Below are 15,595 nucleotides of genomic sequence, written 5' to 3' on the forward strand. Positions count from 1 at the left end.
TTTCTCATGATCTCATGATTGAGGAAGTCATGTTTCTTGAGTCCCTTGCATACAACTTACTTTCCGTTTGTCAACTTGCACTCATGGGCTTTGCCGCTTTCTTTAATATTGATACCGTGGCCCTCTTGTGGAGCAAGACTCTTAAAGTAGCCTTTGTTGGGCATGTCGAGAATGGTCTATATGTGATTAACTTTTCGAAGCGACCCTGTCGGTGTCAAAACCGATGGATCTCGGGTAGGGGGTCCCGAACTGTGCGTCTAGGCCGGATGGTAACAGGAGGTAGGGGACATGATGTTTTACCCAGGTTCGGGCCCTCTTGATGGAGGTAAAACCCTACGTCCTGCTTGATTGATATTGATGATATGGGTAGTACAAGAGTAGATCTACCACGAGATTAGAGAGGCTAAACCCTAGAAGCTAGCCTATGGTATGATTGTATGTTGTGATTGTTGTCCCACGGACTAAAACCCTTCGGTTTATATAGACACCGGAGAGGGTTAGGGTTACACAAGGTCGATTACAAAGGAGGAGATATCCATATCCGTATTTCCTAGCTTGCCTTCCACGCCAAGCAGAGTCCCACCCGGACACGAGATGAAGTCTTCAATCTTGTATCTTCGTAGTCTAACAGTTCGGCCAATGGAGATAGTCCGGCTGTCCAGAGACCCCCTAATCCAGGACTCCCTCAGTAGCCCCTGAACCAGGCTTCAATGACGATGAGTCCGGCGCGCAGTATTGTCTTGGGCATTGCAAGGCGGGTTCCTTCTCCGAATACATCACAGAAGAATTTGAATACGAGGATAGTGTCCGACCCTGCAAAATAAGTTCCATATACCGCCATAGAGAGAATAATATTTTCGCAAATCTAATTTGCCGACTCGTTTTGGCAGCATGACGTTGTGTCATGGCCCGGTGATTATTCGAACCGTTTTTCTTCAACCAGCTCCACACATAACGCGAGGCGGTTTCTTGACACGTCTTGTCGAAGCGGAGATCGTGTTCCCCCAATTACGGGATTCTCATTAATGCAGTCGTGGGTAACCCAACCGTGTCTAGGACTCCTAGATTATAGGCAAGTCCTAAACGGCTACAGAGAGGATGCTTGATATTCACCCTCTTTATAAAGGGACAAGGTTTTCGCTTTTTCCCTCTCGTGCTCAATCAAACCCTTCCCCCGCCTCGAGTTCTAACACCCAAAGCCCAGGTTAGGTGCTCCGGATCTTCAATCATGTCCGGATCTAGCCTTCAAGGCCGATGGATGCCCTCCTCCGTGATGGAAGAGGACATCAAGAAGTTGAGGGAAGCTAGATACCTGACCGCCGAGGTTTCGCATCGGCTTCCTGCTCGAGGGCAGGTCGTCCCCACTCCCGAACCTAACGAGAACGTCGTGTTCGTTTCCCACTTCCTCTGAGGCCTAGGCCTCACTCTGGATCCCTTCATCAGGGGTTTGATGTTCTATTACGGGCTAGATTTCCATGATCTAGCTCCGGACTCCTTTCTCCACATCCTGACATTTATTGTCGTGTGTGAGGCCTTCCTTCGCATTACCCCTCACTTCGGCTTGTGGCTCAAGACCTTTGAAGTGAAGCCAAAGGTGATCGAGGGGCAACATGCAGCGTGCGGTGGTGCATCAATAGGCAAGATGGCAGGAGCTCCATGGCCGAAAGGTTCCTTTCCAGAGGTGTCCGAATTATGGCAGCAGGAGTGGTTTTACATCACAGCTCCCAGAAGTGCCAAGTGGGCGGCTGCCCCCGCTTTCCGTTCGGGCCCCCCACCACAACTGATGTCATGGATTAGCAGAGGTCTGAGCTGGGGTCCAGCCAAGGACATGCCTATACTGCAAAGCCACATCCGAGATCTCTTCGAGGAAGATTTTAATTTGGTTGCGGTAATACAAGTTATGCTGGTTCATCAAGTCCAGCCTTGCAAATGCCGGTCCCTTCGCTTGTGGGAGTTCAACCCAGAGGGACCGCGTGCCATTCAAAGTTTCCTCGGCCTGACGCGCGAGGAGATGTACAAGTCATTCTTCGGACCTCAAGTAGAGTGTCCGGATATTACCGAGGACGTGGGCCTGAGCAGTAACTGCGCCACCGAACAAGTAAGAAATCCTCTGGCCGAACACACTATCTTTTATTCGTCATGAAGTTATTTCTGAGAGTTTGCTTTTTGACCAGGACCGGCTAACAAAGGCGAAGATGATTCGGTGTTTGGCCCCCCTCCCCGAGGGTTTGGAAAATCCGATATTGGAAAAGATGCTCGAGGTCGCACCTTGCCCAGAGCCCTCGAAGGAAGATACGGGGGGGGGGGGGATAATACGGGCGGACACGGGCCCCCATCGCTGCCCGTTCCAACCGAGGGAATGAGCGTCTCCATGAAGGAGGATAACCGGGGGAGGAAAAGGACCGCTTCCGAGGATCCGGAAGCCGAAGCCTCCAAACGGGAGAAGAAGTCTCCCACAGAGGGTCCTGCCTCGGGGGGTGCTTTTGCCGCACAAAGTCCGCGGGGGGATCAGCCCTCCAACGAGTCGTAAGTGATCCAAAATACTTTAATAGTAAAGGTATGCTATCTTTTTTCTGAGAAAATAACCACCGGATATATCTTGTAGTTCGGGCCTTAGCCCCTCTCAGTTGAGCTCGTCTTCGGGGGATCTTCTTCCAGAGATGATGGAGAGCGAAATGCCTCCCCCGGACTCCTCCGCTCAAGAAGCGGGCGACCCCGAAGTGTCGTCACGGAGGGCCTCTCCGGATCCGGTGAGGCCAGAAGATAATCCCATAGACCCCCGAAGTCCCCAGCGTCCGGCTCCCGAAGAGAGCAGACAAAAGAGTCCGGCACCGTCTGGTATGCGGTCGGACGTTCTGAGGGAGTTGGTGGGGCGAGCGGCCATCTCAGAAGAACACTGTACGCTGATGGGTACGGTGATGGAGAGAATTTCCTCCGCCGAAAGCGGATTACATGAAGCCTTTATGAGTCTACTGACAGGCTTTGAGGTACGTGAGATAATATGTGATAGTACTGCACATGTTAGGTGTGCCCTGTGTAGATAGTAGCCCCTGAGACTCTGGTGGTCGTCGAGAATGGCGGCAAACAGAGGATCATATCCCCAGGTAATAACCAGACTGCCCCTATGTGCAGGTGGTGGAAGCTCCAGTGGCTAGCCGGACTAGTGAGTTTCCCAAATTAAAATGGCAACTGGATGCGGCAGACGCCGACATCGAGCTTGTTAACAAGAGGCTTGACGAGGCACAGGGTAAGTGTTATTATCTGGTGAACGCCTCATAGTAAGAGCAGCATGATGCCAGTATCTTTAATATGTTGTGACTGTAGATGGAGCTGCCACCGTGGAAACCTTGCGGGCAGAACTTGCCCGAGCCAAGGAACAAGGAGTGCTTTGAAGGCGGCCGAAGAGTTTAAAGCCGAGAAGGCCGCACATTGCGAGAGCCAAGAGAAGATGGCCAAGATGGCCGTAGAATTAAAAGACACTGCCGACCGTTGCCAGGTCCTTGAAAAAGAAAACCGGGCGAAGGCAACGGACCTTGAGAAGGCCACGATGGCGGACAAAGACACCCGTTCTGCTATGAGAGCGAAGAAGGAGGAGCTGCGGGAAGCCGGGGATATTGCGGCTGGGAAACCCTTCATGTTACGGAGGAAGTTCGGAGATCCACGGTATGCCCCTCTGGATCGGCTGTGGAGTTCGGCAGATGCGTATATGGATTTGGCGGCGAGTGCTGCCGATGCGGCCAAGTACTTCCAAGGTCAGACAGATCGTGAAGTGGACAAGCTGTTCTGGTCACAATTCAACGTTCCAGAGCATCCGCTGTCATTGACTGACCAGCTAGCCGAATGGCCCGAACTGAATAGGTTGTCCGGACTTGCCATGAGGTCTGTTGTGGATCAGCTATGGCCGGAAAAGCCAAAGCCGAACAACTATTTCAGCTTAGTGCAACAGTTCCTTGGTGCGGTGCCGCGCATTAATGCGATGAAGAGGTTGGCGTGCATAGAAGGCTCGTGGATGGCCCTTGCCCGTGTTAAAGCATACTGGGCGGAGATGGACGCTACCACTGTTGCGGCGCAAGGTTCAGCCATAGGCCGAGTGGCTGCGGAACACTATTTCGAGGAGGTTCTCGAGGGTGCTCGTTTGATAGAGGCCTAGTGCTCGAAGAATATTATGTTTGAGTGATGTGTATTCTCATTGTAAACACAATGCTTTTATGAAGTTTTATAAGGCTATGTTTATACTTTTGCCTGAAAGTAGTATGATGCCTCCTGTGAGGCCGTTTATGTATACATGTGTATAACCTGAAAGATTGCACCCGTCGGCTTCAACCCCCATGCACATAATGCGGATGTGCTCATGAAAAACGCGTGTTCACACTTAACCCAACGTCTTGGTCCTATTAAGGAGGTGATAGCGTAGCGAATGAGGCAACCGGACTATAATGCTTTAACACTTTCACTTAGCCATAGGAGTTTGACAATGGGGCTACTAGATAGCCCCTGGTGGCTCCGCACTCTCCCGATTGCGGGGTGCGTACATGCCTGGCCGGAAAACGGCCCTTCGTTAAGGCAGAGGAATTCTAACATTCCGATAGGTCATCGAGTCGTTGACCAGTCTCACGCTATATCATGACAGTTAGTTTTCGGCTTTCTCTACTGAGGTGCTCGTCCGGATGAACCAGGGCACAATCGCAGTAATTCTCCTGGTGCTACCTTAGCCGATAAAGCGGAACGTAAGGCACCAAAACACAGGAGCCGGGCAAACCCAACATTTGACCAAAGACAATGATTCGAAGCTAATGCATATAAGGCCAAACTCGCGACGCCAAACACTCCCTAAGGTATTCGGTCTTTATGGTATAAATCGGGCCTAAATAGTGCCCTTTGTAAGAAGCCCCTTGTGTCCAGGTACGTGCATTATTCTGACGTGGCCACATGCCAAGACGTCAGCATCCTTCTCAACTGTGCTGAGAATTCGGTGGATGTGTATCAACAAGAGACAGTAAAAAAGGTTTACGCAGGGTCTTAATCTAAAAAGAATCCTTGGAGCGGGTCCCTACTGCATGTCTGCGCCTGTGTCTCCGTTGTGCCGTATCCTGAACGGGTGTATCACGATGATCATCTGTAAAAGAGAGGAACTTAGGTGAAAAAGTTGTCGTGCAAAAGGATAGTTTGTAAAGAAACCATGTATAATTCAAGATGAGTAAAAGTTGCCACTTGTCTGCGCGCGTTGAGCCCCTTGTATTTGTAATAGGGGTGCGACCATTGATCTGGTATGAATTACATATAGCTGCGCCGGACTCGTCTAACCGTGTCCGAGGTCTTAACGACCTGCTAAATGCTTTAGTTGGTCAGGCCATTTTTAGTGTGCGGCTGCCACTCTCTTCGGCGCGCAAAGATCGCTTAATACTTCCATTCACTGTAATGATGCCACGTGGGCCGGGCATCTTGAGTGTGAAGGAAGCGTAGTGCGGTATTGAATTAAAGCGAACGAAAGCTTCGCGTCCGAGTAGTGCTTGATAGCCACTTTGGAACGAAGCGATGTGGAAGGTTAAATGTTCGCTACGGAAGTTATCGGGGAAGCCGAATATAACCTTTAGTAGCAGGGAGCCCGTGCAATGAGCCCCTGGGCCTGGCGTTACTCCTTTAAAGGTATATTGCTTTGGCAAATTTTTGTTGGGTCTATCCCCATTTCGCGGATTGTATCCTGGTATATCAGGTTTAGACTGCTGCCACCGTCCATCAGGACTCGTGTGAAGTGATATCCGTCAATTATTGGGTCTAATACCAGGGCAGCCCATCCTGTATGCCGGCTACTTGCTGAGTAATCATGATGGTCGAAAGTGATCGGTTGGGACGACCAGTGGCAGGACTCTGCGGTGATAGGCCCTTGGGCATATTTTTCTGGGAGTGCCGTTTTGTTTCTTCCCTTGATCACGTGTAACACGTTTACTGTTTTGACTTCTGGTGGAAATTTCTTTTGTTCCCTAGTGTCTTGCTTGAGAGGCTCATCCTCGTCTTCGCTTGGTGTATCCTCCCCCTTGTGTACGGCATTGAGCTTGCCGGACTGCTTGAAGACCCAACATTCTCTGTGGGTATGATTAGCGGGTTTACCAGGGGTGCTATGGATCTGACATATTTGGTCCAGAATTTTGTTTAGGCTGGACAGTTCTTCTCTGGCGCCTTTAGAGGGCGGCTTTTGCTGACCTGGCCGAGAGCTTTTGAATCCGACGTTTACTGTCGTGCTCTTCGTGCTGTCTTCTTTATTCTGGCGTTTGTTATTGCTGTTGCGCCATGATTTCCCATTTCCATCTCTAACTTCAGATGTACTGGGGTCGCTGGTGCTGCATCTGGCTAGCCAGCTGTCCTCACCCGCGCAAAAGTAGGTCATGAGGCTTGTTAATGCTGCCATTGTTCTCGGCTTTTCTTGGCCGAGGTGTCTGGCAAGCCATTCGTCACGGACGCTATGCTTAAAAGCTGCCAAGGCTTCAGCGTCCGGATAGTCAACAATTTGGTTCTTTTTAGTAAGAAATCTGTTCCAAAGTTTTCAGGCTGACTCTCCGGGCTGTTGAGTTATATGACTCAAATCGTCCGCGTCCGGAGGTCGGACATAAGTCCCTTGAAAATTTTCCCGAAAAGCGTTTTCGAGCTCTTCCCAGCTTCCAATGGAGTTTTCGGGGAGGCTTTTAAGCCAGTGACGAGCTGGCCCTTTGAGTTTGAGGGGTAAGTACTTGATGGTGCGGAGATCATCTCCTCGAGCCATATGGATATGGAGGATATAGTCCTCAATCCAGACCCTAGGGTCTGTTGTTCCGTCGTATGCCTCTATGTTTACGGGTTTGAATCCCTCTAGAAATTCATGGTCCAGCACCTCGTCGGTGAAACATAGAGGGTGTGTGGCACCCCTGTATCTGGGTGTACCATGTTGTTCGGATGTTTGTTGTGTTACATCGTATGCTGGGGCGCGCTTGCGTGGTCCATAGATGGATCTGGTTGCGCCGTCCTTTTGGTGCGAGCCCTCGCGTGGATCGCGTATTGGCTTGTGGGTGGCGTTGTTTGCCGCTCTATGTTGGCCGTGAGGTCGTCTATCCGGCCAGGTGGCCGTTTTTATTTTTGGTTGTGGGGGGTCTGGGGCCTCCTCATCGAATTCAGGTAGCAACTTCCGCTTTGGGTAGCTCTTGGTGGGGTGATTGCCGCCGTACTTCGCTGCTGTGTTGAGTACTTTGCTCCATCTGATTTGGAGTGTGTCTTGTGCAGCCTTGAGCCTTTGCTTCTGCTTTTTTAGACTCCTCGCGGTGGCAACAAGCCTTTGACGGGCATTCTGCCGCTCCGGGTGCCTATCCGGCGTTATGTCGTCCAGACTATTATCTTTGATAGAATTGGTTTGTTTGGTTTGATTCTACGTATTGCCATGGTCCGGCAGTGTTTCGCCCTGCTCCAACGCTGGGTCTGTATGATCGTTATTTCTGCCGAGGCAGGGTTTGGAGCGGCGCTTGCGCCGCCGCTTTGACTGCTTCTCGAGGGAACAAGCCTTCGGTGCGTCTTTCCGTTCCTCGTTGTCGTCTTCTTTTGGTGTGTCCACCATGTATACGTCATATGATGAGGTGGTCATCCAGCGCTCTGTGGGCGGTGGTTCCCCTTCGCCTCCCGCATCGTCGTCCATACCGTCGATGTCTTCGGAGTCGAAGTCGAGCATGTCGGTTGAGTCATCGACAGTGGCTATTAAGTGGGTGGTGGGTGGGTGTCGAATTTCTTGTCGTCCGCATCCCAATCCTGTTGGCCATAATCCGGCCAGGGCTCTCCTGACAAAGAGAGAGACCTTAGTGAATTCAGAATGTTACCGAAGGGCGAGTGCTGAAAGATATCTGCGGCGGTGAATTCCATGATCGACGCCCAATCGGATTCGATTGGCAGGGGCGTGGATGGTTCGGTGTCCGGAAAAGAGTCCGGCACCTTGGAGTCACGGGCTGCGCAGAGGGTTAGGCTGGTGTTCGGCTCGATCGCCGTTGAGACTGCAGCCCCTGAAGCGGTGTCTAACCACCCGTCCTCGACTGGCGCAGTTGGCTCCGAGCTAAGGGTCAGAGCTGATGCGGGCGCAGCCTCTGGGGTACTGTTCGACGGCAGAGCTAGGTCATACCCATCGCGACAGTGTGGCGCGCCCGGCTGTGGCTCGAATCCGTCGAAGATCAAGTCTCCGCGGATGTCGGCCGTGTAGTTCAAACTTCCAAATCTGACCTGATGGCCAGGGGCGTAGCTTTCAATCTGCTCCAGATGGCCAAGCGAATTAGCCCGCAGTGCAAAGCCACCGAATACAAAGATCTGCCCGGGGAGAAAAGTCTCACCCTGGACCGCATCGCTATCGATGATAGTAGGAGCCATCAAGCCTAACGGCGACGACACAGAGGAACTCTCAATGAAAGCACCAATGTCGGTGTCAAAACCGGCGGATCTCGGGTAGGGGGTCCCGAACTGTGCGTCTAGGATGGATGGTAACAGGAGGCAGGGGACACGATGTTTTACCCAGGTTCGGGCCCTCTTGATGGAGGTAAAACCCTACGTCCTGCTTGATTGATATTGATTATATGGGTAGTACAAGAGTAGATCTACCACGAGAACAGAGAGGCTAAACCCTAGAAGCTAGCCTATGGTATGATTGTATGTTGTGATTGTTGTCCTATGGACTAAAACCCTTCGGTTTATATAGACACCGGAGAGGGTTAGGGTTACACAAGGTCGGTTACAAAGGAGGAGATATCCATATCCGTATTGCCTAGCTTGCCTTCCACGCCAAGCAGAGTCCCACCCGGACACGAGATGAAGTCTTCAATCTTGTATCTTCATAGTCTAATAGTCCGGCCAATGGAGATAGTCCGGCTGTCCGGAGACCCCCTAATCCAGGACTCCCTCAAACCCACTAAGACAGCGACATGCCTAATGGCTAAAGTTGACATGGTATGGCTTTGGCATCGCCGTTTAGCCCACGTCAATATGAGATCTTTGCAAAGTCTTCTCAAGGGGGACCATGTCCATGGACTAACAAATGTTAGTTTTGCCAAAGATCTTGCTTGCAGTGCTTGTATCGAAGGAAAGCTACATGATAAGGCTCACCCACCCACGACTATCATCTACTCGAAGAGGCCCTTGGAGCTCCTTCACATGGATCTCTTTGGGCCTCCATCCTTTGATAGTCTTGGGGGTAGAAAGTATTGCTTGGTGATTGTGGATGATTATTCAAGATAAACTTGGGTATATTTCTTCAAGAGGAAGAGTGAGACCCAACAAACCGTTATCGACTTTGCAAATGAAGCTCAATGTCAACACAATGCAAAGATCTTGACAATAAGAAGTGACAACGGCACCGAGTTCAAGAACTACACCTTGGACGAGTTTCTTAGTGATGAGGGGATCAAGCATCAATATCCCGCACCTTACACCCCTCAACAAAATGGTGTTGCAGAGAGGAAGAACCGGACGTTGATGGACGCAGTAACCATGATGGCAGAGTTCAAGTCTCCATACAACTTCTGGGCCGAAGCCATCAACACTGCTTGTCATGCATCCAATTGGCTCTATCTCCGCAAAGGCTTGAACAAGACTCCATATGAGATACTCACCGACAACAAGCACAACCTCAAGTACTTCCGGATGTTCGGGTGTAAGTGTTTCATTCTCAAGAAAGGTGTTCATTTGTCTAAATTTGAGGCTAGAGCTGACGAGGGCATATTTGTTGGTTATGCTACAAACTCTCATGCTTACTGTGTCCTCAACAAGTCCACCGGACTCATTGAGGAGACATGTAACGTGGAGTTTGATGAGAATAATGGCTCCCAAGTGGAGCAAAGTGATACTTGTGACGTAGGTGATGAAATTACTCCCCAAGCCATAAGAAGAATGGGTGTTGGCTATATCCTACCCATTGAGGAACCCCTTGTGGCCGAAGGAGAAGGACAATGTTCCACTCATGTGGAACCATCACCAACCCAAGACCCACATGCTTTTGAAGAACAAAGTGAAGGCCCTAACCAAATGAACAAGTGATATGTCTCCAATGCATCTATAATTTATGAAGTATTCATGCCATGTTTACAATAATTTTATATAGTTTTGGTATGATTTGCATGGAACTAACCCGGTCTGACACTGTTTTGAGCAGAACTACAGTGGTGTTGTTTTTGTGCAGAAATGAAAGTTCTCCAAATGAGCTGAAACTTTTTGACGATTTTTTTGGAACAAAAGAGACCCCCTGTCGGTGTCAAAACCAGCGGATCTCGGGTAGGGGGTCCCGAACTGCGCGTCTAAGGCGGATGGTAATAGGAGGCAGGGGACATGATGTTTTACCCAGGTTCGGGCCCTCTTGATGGAGGTAAAACCCTACGTCCTGCTCAATTAATATTGATGATATGGGTAGTACAAGAGTAGATCTACCACGAGATCAGAGAGGCTAAACCCTAGAAGCTAGCCTATGGTATGATTGTATGTTGTCCTATGGACTAAAACCCTTCGGTTTATATAGACACCGGAGAGGGCTAGGGTTACACAAGGTCGGTTACAAAGGAGGAGATATACATATCCGTATTGCCGAGCTTGCCTTCCACGCCAAGTAGAGTCCCATCCGGACACGAGACGAAGTCTTCAATCTTGTATCTTCATAGTCCAACAGTCCGACCAAAGGATATAGTACGGCTGTCCGGAGACCCCCTAATCCAGGACTCTCTCAGTAGCCCCCGAACCAGGCTTCAATGACGATGAGTCCGACACGCAGTGTTGTCTTCGGCATTGCAAGGCGGGTTCTTCTCCAACTTTCAAGTGTTCGTAAGCAGTGTCCGGCTCCATAAATGTTGAACCTCTTGGCTTCTGTGCCCAATAAGGGCTATCGCCCATGCGTCGAATGAATACGAGGCGCCAGGGCATTTTTACATTCGCGCCCCTAGCCAGATAAATAAATTATATATTAAAGGGATGGGGATTCTTAGATCCAATCCATATCATCCTCCCCCAGCGAGAATTCATCAGAGCGTGCTTCGGAAAGATCCATTCCAGCATGGACGACCTCTGCAGCTCCTCCCGTCCCCGTAGCCCTAAGCCCGGTGATTGGGAGAGGTGTTCAGTCCCACACAGTCGATTAGTCGAGCTGCAAACTAAGGGATTTCTCCCTCCGGCGTACATGGTGCCCGTTCGAGCCCGGCTCGCCACCTATAATGGCGGGGAGCAAGCGGAGAACTTTCCCTGTCCCTCCATGGGGGAACGGGTTTGCCTTGTTCCTTACTTACTAAGAGGACTCGGATTTCCAATTCATCCGTTCCTCCACGGGCTCCTGGAGTTCTACGGCCTCCAACTACACAATCTCACCCCTGCCTCCATCCTACACATCGCCGGCTATGTTGCTCTCTGCGAGTTATTCCTGGGCTGCGAGGTTCACTTCGAGCTGTGGAAAATGCTATTCTGCCTTGTCCCTCGCACACAGAGGGAATTGTCGGATTTCGGGTTCCGGCAGACCCTTGAGGTTCGAACACTGGGGTGCGCGCGGAGATTTCGCCTCCTACCTTCCTGCACCCCTCCGCCGTGCTAGGATCTAAACTAAGGAAAGAACAACACAAGAGACACATGGTTTATACTGGTTCGGGCCACCGTTGTGGTGTAATACCCTACTCCAGTGTGTGGTGTGTGGATTGCCTCTTGGGCTGGTGATGATGAACAATACAAGGAAGAACAGCCTCGCGAGGGTCTGTTCTTGGCTGAGGCGATGAACTGCTGGGAGGAGTTCAACCACCTTTCTCTCTCTCTCTTTGTTCTCCTTTTGCCAAAACCCCCCTTTGCTGTGTGGGTGGCTAGTCCTATTTATAGAGGCCCTGGTCCTCTTCCCAAATATTGAGCGGGAAGGGAGCCAACAATGGCGGGCTAATTTGAAGGGGGACAGCAAGTATCAGCTATCCTGACAAAAGTAGTCTTTGCCTGCGCAAAGCTCTGGTGATGACGCCGTCTTGGGCTCCACGGTGACCTCCGTCTCGTAGTCCTCCTGGTCTTGATCTCGTTGCACCGAAATGGCAACATTTGCCTGATGCCTCGGTACTCCGCGGCTGCGCTTGCTCCCTTTGCACCAAAGAGGAAAGGAGGACGCTGCGCGGACTGGCACCCGCCTGGCGCCCTGAGTCATCATGGCTTGCGTCACGGGCTCCTCGTGAGGTACCCCGCCTTGATCTCTCTGCCTCCTCGTGAGCCAGCCTGACGAGGCCTTGCCTGAGGAAGCTTCGCGTCGTCTGCCTCGCGAGGCTTGGCCCCTCGCGAGGGTCTTGGGTTTGTGTTGGTGAAGATGGGCCGTGCTGGGCCCCCCCTTTGAGCCATGCCACAGGCCGCAGGCAGGCAAGTCTGGGGACCCCCATTCCCAGAACACCGACAGTAGCCCCCGGGCCCAAGGCGCGCCCGGACTTGGCCGTGCAGGGAGGCGGAAGGGCAAGAACGAAGCGCCGTGGACCCTAACAGCCTGCGGCCTTGGGCGCCGCGTGGCGGTTGATTGGACATGGGCGTCTCCACTTCTCCATGGTGCCTCGGCAACTGCACTGACTGGACAAGTCCCTACATGCAAGACGGGTCATGATTACCTGCGATCGTGGAGGTCGGCGGTTGGCCTCCGTCGGCTATAAGTACTGGAAGGCGTGCGCCCTTCCGGTTCATCTCCCCTTGCTTCTTCTTCTTGTTCTTCATGGCCCCGTCGAGTTGGTTTTCGGCCACGGAGAAGGGGAAGGCTTGCCAGGCAGAGCATGCCTCTCCCCTGCCCAAGCGCGGCCGAGGGCGCCCCCGCAAACATCCTGTGGCCACCACGGCAGCTTCCCGCGGCCGCGGAGACGCTTTCCAGCGCGGTGGCGGGCGGATTGCTGCGGCCGGGGGGTGCACTCCGGCTGCGCGTCCTCCTATTCCGCGCTTTCGCGCTGCAGAGGTGCTGCCGGAGTTCGTCGTGTGGTCGGCGGAGCCGACTAGCACCCGGCTCCCACTTCCTCGCTTCCTCCTCGGCGAGCTCCCGGCCGGTGCCCCGGGCAGCCTATGGCTTCAGGCCGACGGTTGCTGCAGCCGGGCCTCATGGGTCTCACTGGAGGTCTCCGCAGCCGGGAGCCTGGCCCTGGCCCGCGGTTGGCAGACGTTTGCCCACGCGCGTGGCCTGGGCCGTCGGTGCACCCTATACTTCAGGTTCGACGGCGATGCCACCCTCTACGTGAGGGTGTTTGGGGAAGATGGTCGCCGCGCAGGGTGTTGCCCCGAGGGCAACGACCGCGGCTGGGAACCCGGCTCTGGCGATGATGGAGAGGGCGACGCTCGCGGGGCCGGCGGCGCTCAGGGTTCCTCAAGCTTCTCCGGTTCTTCTTCAGGCGACGACTCTCCTAGTGGTGGCCGTAGCCAGCCCCCATGCCGTCGTATCTGCTTGGGGGGTGGTGGCGCGTCCGCCCACCATCGCGCCCCGGTGAAGCGCGAGAGGGAGTCCGCCTGAGCTCCGGAGGCTGCTCGGGCTTCCCTGCGGGCAGGTGCGTGGCGAGCCGCCCCAGATTTGTTTTTTCTCTTCCCTTTTCCTGCATAAAGAAGGACAGCAGTGTGGTGCCCCGTGGGGGCGTGTATGGGTTATTGCCGTTAATTATCGTTTTGCTTTCTTCATCGTACCTTCCGACTATGTGCCCGCGCGTGGATGGTTCCCGGCCCCAGCCATGGGGGCGACCGACCCAGGCCCTGTGTTTGTGTCGCGGTGCCCGAGGGGCACGGACTGGAGGGGTGCTCCTGCAAGGGGCCCAGGTCGCGAACCCTTTGAGTGACTAGGATAGGAACACTCACGAGGGCGCTTGGCTCTCCCCCTCGCGATGCCTTGCACAAGAGAAATCGAGGCAAGAGCGTGAAAAGCCGAAGAACCGCGAGCCAAAGACGGCAACAACTTCAATAAAACTTCAAATGGAGAAGAACAAGCCAACTGCGGAAAGCAAATGAAAAGCCGCGTCTGGCACCTAGTCTAGTCCTTGACGTCTTCTCACCAGCGCGGAGCTAAGTGCTGCCACTGGGCGTGGGAGGGAGCCCCAGGGCCTGAGGCCGGCGCTCCTGAGACTCCGGGGCGTGTACATCCCCAACTCATTATTACGTGAGAGTGTCACGAGCGGCGAGCTTCACAGGCGTTCGCCTTGCTTCACAGGCTCCGGGCCTTTTCCGAAACGCGATAGCTTCACAGGCATTCGCCTTGCTTCACAGGCTCCGGGCCTTTTCCAAAACGCGATAGCTTCACAGGCACTCGCCTTGCTTCACAGGCTCCGGGCCTTTTCCAAAGCGCGATAGCTTCACAGGCACTCGCCTTGCTTCACAGGCTCCGGGCCTTTTCCAAAACGCGATAGCTTCACAGGCACTCACCTTGCTTCACAGGCTCCGGGCCTTTTTAGGCGTAGAACCTCCGGAGGTGCTGGATGTTCCATGCGTTCTGGACCGGCACTCCCTCCTGAGTCTCCAAGCGCGCTGAGCCGGGCCTAGAAACATGAACAACCTTGAACGGGCCCTCCCACATGGGAGAGAGCTTGTGCAGCCCTTCCCTGGAGAGGACCCGCCTGAGCATGAGGTCTGCTACCTCGAGTGTCCTGGGGCGGATGTTGCGGCAGTGATATCGCCGCAGCGCTTGTTGGTACCTCGCCGCTCGTAGCGCGGCTTCTCGGCGACGTTCCTCCCCCAGCACGAGGTCCATCCCCCGCATGGCGTCCTATTGCGCCTCGTTGAACGCCAGGGCCCGCGCGGAGCGACGTCTGACCTCGTGAGGGAGGACCGCTTCGGCTCCGTAGACCAGGAAGAACGGGGCCTCCCCAGTCGGCTTGGTCGCGGTTGTGCGGATGGATCACAACACGGATTGAAGCTTGTCGTACCAACCTCTGACGCAGGCCTCCAGCTTCTTCTTGAACGTCCTGGTCTTGAGGCCCCTCAGGACCTCCGCATTGGCTCGCTCGGCCTGGCCGTTGCTTCGGGGGTGCGCCACTGAAGCGTAGCATATCTGCGTTCCAAGGTTAGTACAGTATGTTTTGAAGAGGTTACTGGTGAACTGCGAACCGTTGTCCATGATGATGCGATTCGGCACCCCGAACCGGCTCACGATGCCCTTGATGAACTTGACCGCCGAACCCGCAGGAATGGTGCGGACAGCCTCCACTTCAGCCCACTTGGTGAACTTGTCTACAGCAATGTAAAGGTAGCGGTAGCCCCCTGGCGCCCGAGGAAACGGACCCAAGATGTCGAGCCCCCAGATTGCGAATGGCCACGAAGGGGGATAGTCTGCAAGCCCCCGCCGGCTGATGGATCTGCTTGGCGTGGAACTGGCAGGCCTCACAAGCTTTCACTAGTTCAACGGCGTCATTGAGCGCGGTGGGCCAATAAAACCCACTGCGGAACGCCTTGCCGACGAGGGTCCGTGACGATGAATGATGTCCGCAGTCCCCACCGTGTATATATTCCAGTAGCTCCTTCCCTTGCTCCCTGGAGATGCAGCGCAGGGATACATCGTTTGGTCGCTTCCGGTAGAGCTCTCCATCTCTGATGCAGTATGCCGTGGCCTGGCGTGCCACTCGCTCTGCTTCCTCCTCCTTCTCCGGCAGGG

This window comes from Triticum urartu, chromosome 3 (genome assembly GCF_003073215.2).
Source record: "Triticum urartu cultivar G1812 chromosome 3, Tu2.1, whole genome shotgun sequence".
NCBI lineage: Eukaryota > Viridiplantae > Streptophyta > Magnoliopsida > Poales > Poaceae > Triticum > Triticum urartu.